This window comes from Plecotus auritus (genome assembly GCF_963455305.1).
Source record: "Plecotus auritus genome assembly, chromosome: 9".
Classification (NCBI taxonomy): domain Eukaryota; kingdom Metazoa; phylum Chordata; class Mammalia; order Chiroptera; family Vespertilionidae; genus Plecotus; species Plecotus auritus.
This window is the reverse complement of record NC_137783.1, coordinates 60,575,044-60,582,952: the sequence shown is the minus strand read 5'-3', so window position 1 is coordinate 60,582,952 and position 7,909 is coordinate 60,575,044. Positions and strand designations below refer to the sequence as shown.

Sequence of the window (7,909 nt, the reverse complement as noted above, 5' to 3'; positions counted from 1 at the left end):
ATCCACTGGGCTGGAAGAAATTCTAAGCTAAGAAATTGTAAATGGGGCAGAGGGTCCATGCTGAGAGGTCTAATGGAAAGCCTTCTTCCTAATATATTTATTTAAAACAACAACCAGGGTTTTATTTATCAGTTACAGGACTTCAGCACCTTATTCTTTCCCTTCCATTTAATTCTCTTTAATAATTTTCTCCAGAAGATAAATATTGAATATGTTCAATATCTGAGTGTGGGTAGAGAGAAGACAATTTATCATAGGTATACCTAAGCTGTGGGAGATGGGTGCAGAACATTAGAAAAAATAGGCAGTAATGAGGGTAAGGATCAAGAGAGAACTTGAACCCTGGTCAGTGTGGGTCAGTTGGCTAGATGCCATCTGCACCAAAAGGCTGCTGGTTCAACTCCTGGTCAGGGCACATGCTCAGGTTGTGGTCTTAATCCCTGGTAGGGGGTATGCAAGAGGCAGCCGACAAATGTTTTGCTCTCACATCGATGTTTCTCCTGCTCTCTCTGTTTCCTTCTCTCTATCTCTCTCTAAAAGTCAATTTAAAAATCTTTAAAAGAGAGAGAGTGGGAGGGGGAGAGAGAAAGAGAAGAGGGAGAACTTGAACATAAAAGCTATTGTGGGGACGGTTTTCTTGTCCTGTTTGTTCTGATATTTTAAAGAACAAATAATCTGCTGAATCTTTTTAAGGCACTGGCTCTCAATCTTGGCTACCCATCAAAATCGCCTGAGGGCTTTTGCAAAGGCAACAGCCGCCTGGCTCTTGGACCTCTGAGGAAGGATCTCCAGAAGTGGAGTCCAGGTGTGGGTAATTGAAAAAGCTCCAAGGTGATTTGAATGAGCAAGCCAACTTGAGAGCTATGTCCTAGAGCATGGTTCTCAAACTTGAGTGGTCACTAGAAATACAGGCCTGCCTCCTTTGATTGCCCTTCACTTTATTGAGATTTAAGATGTTGCAGTTTTTACAAATTGAAGTTAAGACCCTCCACCAGCAAAAAGATTAGAACTCGCTGTACTGCAGTGATCTGGAACTGAAGCATCCATCTTATACAAAAACTGCTGTTTGAAATTTTAACCCTGCTATTTTGGCTTCTTTAAAAGCTTGCTTGCTTAAATAATAGGGAAAATAAGACTACTCCCATTCCAGAGAGGCCGTGAACTATGCCTCAGACAGAGTTGTCAGTGCTGACACGAGGCCAGGCCTTGAGATATGGTCTCATGGCCCCTTCCCAGCATGTAGGCCTTCTTTCCCAGAAGGCCCCGAAGTCTCATTCCAAATTTGGGAGACAAAAGAGCTAGGAAAAGTATAAACAGAAAAGGTTTCCTCCATTGGGGGGGGGGGGCCCAGAATTTGAAAGGCACATTTTTCTCTGGCCCTGCCCTTAATAAAATGTCAACTCCCTTTCTCTAAGCATGGCTTGTTTTTTTTCTGGTCTTCTGTAACAGAACAAACCCACAATATATCTGAGGTGTGCCTATATTTGGGGGGCTCTTTAAAACACAGAGGGCTGGTTTGGCTCAGTGGATAGAGCATCAGTCTGCGCACGGAAGGATTCCAGTTTCTATTCTGGTCAAGGGCATATGCCCAGGTTGCAGGCTCCATCCCCAGTGGAGGGCGAGCAGAAGGCAGCCAATCAATGATTCTCTTTCATCACTGATGTTTCTATCTCTCCCTCTCCCTCTCCCTTCCTCTCTTAAACCAATAAAAATATATATTTAAAAAAGTGGAAAACAAAACACAGAGGGCTGGCCCCTCTCCTAAGGCATGTCTGTAGAGGGTCTGAAAGTGTGCATCTCCAACATGTTACCTGGTGGTGATGATGTTGCTGAGCTCAGGGACCACGGTTTGAGAACCGACATTTTAGGGGAATAAATGTTGACTGCTTTTTCCATGAAAACATGCATGTGTATTCAATCTATAGACTTGACTAGCCAGTGTGTCTCTCTCTTGTGTGCACCTGGAAGCCACGTGTGCACGTGGGGGTGAAGGGAAAAGTAAGCCCAAGCGAAGAGGGGGTACAACATGTAAGTTCAAATCAGAGAACCTCCCACTTCTATCTCCACTTGTTTTGTTCAAGTTGTGACTGAGGAACTGTGTTCATTTTTGGTCCTGTCGTACCTCTGACAAAATAAGCCATAGTTATTTCCAGATAGAAAGATAATTTGCAATATGAGTAGTCATTTTTTCTCTACTCGTGCACCAGAGACTGGGCTGCCCCTCTGGAGCCAGCAGGCTCTACCTTGAGAAAGCCCCAAAGAGCATCCCAGTGTCAGAGGTGACTGACTGAGGAACTGACCCTGCTCCTCCTATGAGACAGACTTGATCCAAGGGCATAGTTGGGAAACCAGATGGGTGGCTTGGAAGCCAGTATAAAGGAGAAGGAGGTAAGGAGGTGGTGGAGGTGGATTGGGCCCTTCTGCAGGCATTAGTAAGTCCCCTCTCCCTGACTCACCACCCCTGGAGTGAGGTCAGGAAACCAGAAAGCAAGATAAAGTTTCTTTCTGTGTGTGTGTGTGTGTGTGTGTGTGTGTGTGTGTGTGTGTGGCGGGCGGGGGGGGGAGGGGTGGGGGGCAGCTGCGCACATACACACAGAAAGAGGAGGTTTGAAATGCTCCAGCAGAGTCTGGGTTTAAGGGGCCTGCAGCATCCCCTTCTCTCCTTCCCCCATCCCAGCCTCAGAAAGACCAAGGACCCCAAGACAACTCATCTGGGACAAGAATCAAATAAACCTGAATCCTTAGCTCTTCCTCTTTTTCTGAGTCCACCCCCAAAAGGTTCACAAGAAACCATAATAGGTTAACAAGGAACTATACCCAAAGGAGGAGGAAGGAGGCCCAGAGCCACATCTAGGTTACAAAAAGCATTTCGAATTTTCAGAATATCACCAATGATTACATTCAATCACAATTAGTGAATGTTTTCTGAAATCACACACATGCACATATACACACGTAAACACGCAGGATGTCCATTCTAGATGTAGATCATTGGAAGCTGACATGGTAGGCTAAGGCTAAATCGGAAGCTCTCCATGTTGAATGAGAGGCTGTCAATAGCATTAAAACTTGGGAGCTCTGTTCTGCCACACCCCTCACTTTACAAATGTTCAGATTATATGGTCTTTTGTTACCTCCAAATTTTTAACATTATCTTGTGGGAAGTAGGAGGTACCTGCCAATACTTCCTCCTATGTATCCCTGAACTTCCAGGAAACTTACACTCATGCTTCTTCTATTCTACCTCTCCTTTTAATTGGAGTCTTCCTATCAGATGTAAAACATGCTGTGTCTTTTCTTTAATCCTCACCCAAGGATATGTTTTTATTGATTTTTAGAAGAAAGAGAGGGAGAAAAACACCTATGTGAGAGAGAAACATTTATTGGTTGCCTCTCATACACACCCCAACTGGGGATCAAACCCCCAACCTAGGTATGTGCCCTGATGGGAAATCAAACCTGCAACCTTTTGGTGCCCTGGAGGACACTGCAAACAATTGAGCCACCGGGCCAGGGATATGTTTGTGTCTTGATTCACTGCCTGACTCATTGATATCCACCCTCCATTTTCTCATCTCCCATTCAGGTTAATTTGCCTCTTGTCCCAGAGGAGTTGTCTTGGGCACAGCTGGTGTTTTCGTCTTTCTGAGGCTGGGATAGGGGGAGGAGAGAAGGGGATGCTGCAGGTCCCTTAAACCCAGGCTCTGCTGGTGCTCTGAGGGGTGATCAGGAAGAGGTTGCATCACTCTGATCCACTCCAGGATTTCAAACCTCCTCTTATATTTGACACTATTGGCCACTCTTGTCTTCTAGTTTCCCTCTTTCCATTTACCTCCCTGGGTCCTTCACAAGCTCATCCTCTCCATGGCCATTGAACGCCAATCCTCAAGATTGACTCCCGGCTTTCTTCTCTTCTTGCTCACTATCCTCTCCCCCTCAGGCCTAGCCTAAGTCATCCTTACCCAAGGCTTCAAGTCATCACTGTCAGATTCATCTCTTACCTATCTGAGCTCAGCTCTGTTTACCCAACTGCCAACTCAACATCTCTTTTGGGGAGATCAAAAGCCTTCAAACTACCTGCTCTCATGATTTTTCCCCTCAATCCCTGCCCTCTTTCCATCTCAGTGAACCGGCAGCAACATCCATCCTTACCCATAAGCAAGAACCTATGGCTTTCTCTTGATGACTCCATCTGCTTCACTGTCCACGGGGTCTATCAGCAAGTTCTGTGCACTGAATTTCCTAAATGGTCCTCAGATCCTTCTTCTTACTATTCCATGACCATCACCCACATCAAGCCTCTACCAGCTGCCATGTAGACGGCTCAAGATGCCATTCTGACCATGCCACCTCTTTGCAGAAGCATGCCAGAGGCTTCCCCTTGCACTTGGGACAAAGACAAGATGTTCAACCTGGGTAGATGGCTGCACTAGGTTTGGTCCTTTTCCAGTCTTCCCAACTTCTAATAACTCCTTCTTCCTTGTTCTTCCAGCAGCACTGGCCTTTCCTCAGTTTCTCCAACTCAGTCTGCTCCCTCTTTTCACAGGACCCCTGCACACCAAGTTACCTCTTACTGAAATATTTCTACCTAGTTAAATTTATTCTCAGCTCAAGAGGCAGTTCCTTAATTATTAATTTCTTGTCTTTATGAATTCTATCAACTCATTTTGTAATACTATGTATCCATATCGATTTGTATTATATGCGTTGATCATTTTGCATTTGCTTACTGTTAATATTTCCATATTACAATGGTTAAATCTGTAAGGTCCATTGTGTTGCCATTCCTAGTACAGTGCCTGGCAACGAATGGGCATGCAATAGATATTTATTGGAGAAATAAAGGAAGGACATAAAGAAGCCTGAGAGAGAGTGAGGAAATGGGGAGAGAATAAATGAATGAGTGCTCACATGTATATTCCACTTCAGAATCATTGGAAACAGGCCAGTCCAACATGACATGGGAAGACAGTCTACCTGAATTCACTCATTCATTCAACAAATATTTGTTTGTTATTTATTCATTATTAAAGTAGCATACTTTTTTTCTGGTTATGAACATAACTGTTCCATTTGGAAACCATGAAAAAAATACCCCAAATATAAAAGAGAAATAACCAATTTACCGTTCATTCCACAGTCTAATGATGAACTACTGTTACAATAATTTGGCATATTTTTTACACGTTTTTCTATGCATATATAGTATATACTGTAAGTAGGATCATTGTTTGCTTCTTTCTATTAATGATATATTATGAACATTTCCTTGTGTTAAGAATTCCTTGAACACTTTGCATTTACATTGCTAAAATGCATTCTATTACATGGATGTATGTCATTTAGACATCTTTCCACTCACTGTTGGATATTTAAGGGCTGGCCACTTTGTCATTTCTATATATACGCTTTGTGAAGGCTCAGAGAGAAATAGGGTAATGCATAGACTCTGGTAGGAGGAGGACTTTGGGAAAACAGGAGGCAGCTTTTTCAAGTGGCTGAAGAGAACATTTATTTGCTTTCAGGTTGCTGAGCCTGGGGAGGTGTCCTCAGAATGCAACATATTGTCAATCAAGGTAATAAGCTCTCATCTCTCAAGTGTCCACCTGCTCCTCGGGGCGGTTTGGCTTCAGCACACCTAGCCTCCAAACCCGGGCAAGTGAGCACCTGAGGCTTTGGCTCTGCCTCGCAGATCGCCCCTGGTCAAGCGAGGAGCTGGAGCTGTGCGGCCAGGCGCCGCCACTTGCCCGCAGCAGAGCCCCGCCCTCCTCTCCCACCAAGCCCCTCACCGAGGTTCCCAGAGGTTCTCCTTCAGCCTCTCCCCCGGGCGACCTCGCACGTCTTCCCGCCCCCTAATTAGCCCCGCTCCAGAACTGCGGGCCCCGCCCCGGAGCCAGGGCCCCGCCCCCGCAATCCGGGCCCCGGGGTTGCCCCGCCCCGCCCCGCCCCACCCCGCCCCGCCCCGCCCCGCCGGCTGCTCGTGAGGCGCAGGGACGGTGCCCTGCGCGATGACGTGAGCGGGCGTGCGCGGTGACGGCCCTCGTCCCTGTTACTCAGCGGAGCGACCAAGGCCGGACGACGCGGTCCAAGAAGCCGAGCCGTGGGCAGCGCTGGGTAACGGCTGCGGCGACCGCCCGGACAGCGCCGGTCCCTCCGGCGGGCTCTCCTGTCGCCGTTCGCTGTGCTGCCCGGTAAGCGCGGGGGACGCCGCAGGGCCGGGGCCGGCGGCCCCGCTGTGTTTATGTTATTGTGCCGCCGTCGCCTTCCCCTCCGCCGGGACCCCCTCCCGCGAGTGGGGGGGGGGAGCGTGCGGGGTAGAGGGGACGCGTGGCGGGCGGGGGCAGCGCGGGAACAATTGCGGCCGGGAGGCGGGGGCTGGCCTGCGGCTTGTGGCTGTAGGACCCCTGAGCTCCCCGGCCATCGCCCTCCTTTTGCCGCCCCAGCTCCGCCCTCCCGTCCTCGCGCGGGTCCCACGTCCACGTCGAGAGGGGAAAAGGGAGCGGGGGCGGGGAGGGGTGGCAAGTTCTGAAACACTTTGAGGAAGGTCGGGTCTGAGGCGCCTTGGTGGCCCCGCCGCGCCCTGGCTGCCACCCTCGCGGTGGGCACCCTCGGAGAGCGCTCGGGCCACCCGGTCCCAACGCCTCCCCCCTCCAGGGACCGTGTTTTGTTTCTCGGTGGTTTCTTTGTTTTAACGATCTGGCGAGCACGGCGCGGAGCACGGCTCGGGGGCCGCCAGCTCCGGCTGCGGGGAAGCTGGCCTTGGCTGGGGCGGAGGTGTCCATCAAGCGCGACGAAGCTTCCGTGGACTGCGCGCATTTCTCTTGAGGTCACTCACTGGTGACCTTTTGACTTTTTCACCCCAGCCTCCCATCTCTTTGTCTTGCACTTGTGTTCCCAAGCCTTAGGTGGTAAATCCAAGTCCATTTTTAATTATTTTGATTCACACTTTTCATTTTAATTTCTGAAAGTTCCTCATCAGATGTTTACATGCTGAGTGCCTGATACCAGATAATGTCCAGTTGTTACTATTTTTACCTCTGAAATTCAGTGATCTTTACAGTAGAATTCTGATCTGTCAGCCTCTTGTGTTTTAACAATTACCTTCTTGGCAATTAGAATATCTGCCTATTTCATTCATTCATTCATTCATTCATTCATTCAACAACTGTTCAGAACTGGACCCCGATTGAGAGTGTCAACCATGATTGGTGGCACCAATTTAAACACCAACAGGAAGGAATCTTCAGTTTGGGGTGCAGTGAAGAAGGAAAGTGCAAAGTCAGTCTGTTCTCTGGATATATGTCTCTGGATCTGTTTTGTTTATTAGTTTATTTAGTGCAAGTAGTTCAATTGTAATACAGCAGGCTGTGAAAACATACCTGTGGGACAGCTCTGGGGCCAGGCCGGCTGGTCTGCTCTGTGCTGGTGGGCCCCCCTGTGCCACTCTGCTCTGGCCTGTGCTGCTCCACACCGTGGTCGGCTCCACTCCCCACTCAGAGTTCCAGCTCACCTTAGATTGTCCCTGTTGAGCCAGAGGGGAGCTAGCTCATATAGTAGAAGTCACTGCCCCTAGTACCTGATTGGTCTGTCCTTATGCAAATTAGGGCTCAGAACCTTTGAAGTTTGGCCCAAAAGGCAATGTCCCCATAGGTCATAATGGAACTGCTCCAAGCTCTTATTGGATGGGGAAAGTCTCAGTACTATTGGTTGGAATAGGATTCCAGGAACTCCTTAATAAGGGCTGGCTCAGATGGCAGAAACAGTGTAGGCAGGCAGTTCAGTGTGGCCTCTCCCTGAAGTGCAGTTGGTGGGAGGCTTCTACTTTTACTATTTGAGCCCAATTAGCCACCAGGATCCCTTCTTAGTTAGGTGTCTTTTCTTTTCTCAGGATTCACCAGGGTTCAAGGGT

At 48.3% G+C, this 7,909-nt stretch overlaps 1 protein-coding gene across 6 annotated transcripts in view; it reads left to right on the top strand.

Annotated features, from left to right (window-relative positions):
- The first annotated feature begins 5,995 nt into the window (after positions 1–5,995).
- Positions 5,996–7,909, top strand: part of MAPK8 (mitogen-activated protein kinase 8) — a 131,740-nt gene continuing 129,826 nt past the window's right edge. For all 6 annotated transcript variants that reach the window (XM_080687454.1, XM_080687455.1, XM_080687453.1 and 3 more), the window contains exon 1: positions 5,996–6,191. The gene's annotated coding sequence lies outside the window, so the exon portion shown is untranslated. The remainder of the gene's footprint in view (positions 6,192–7,909) is intronic.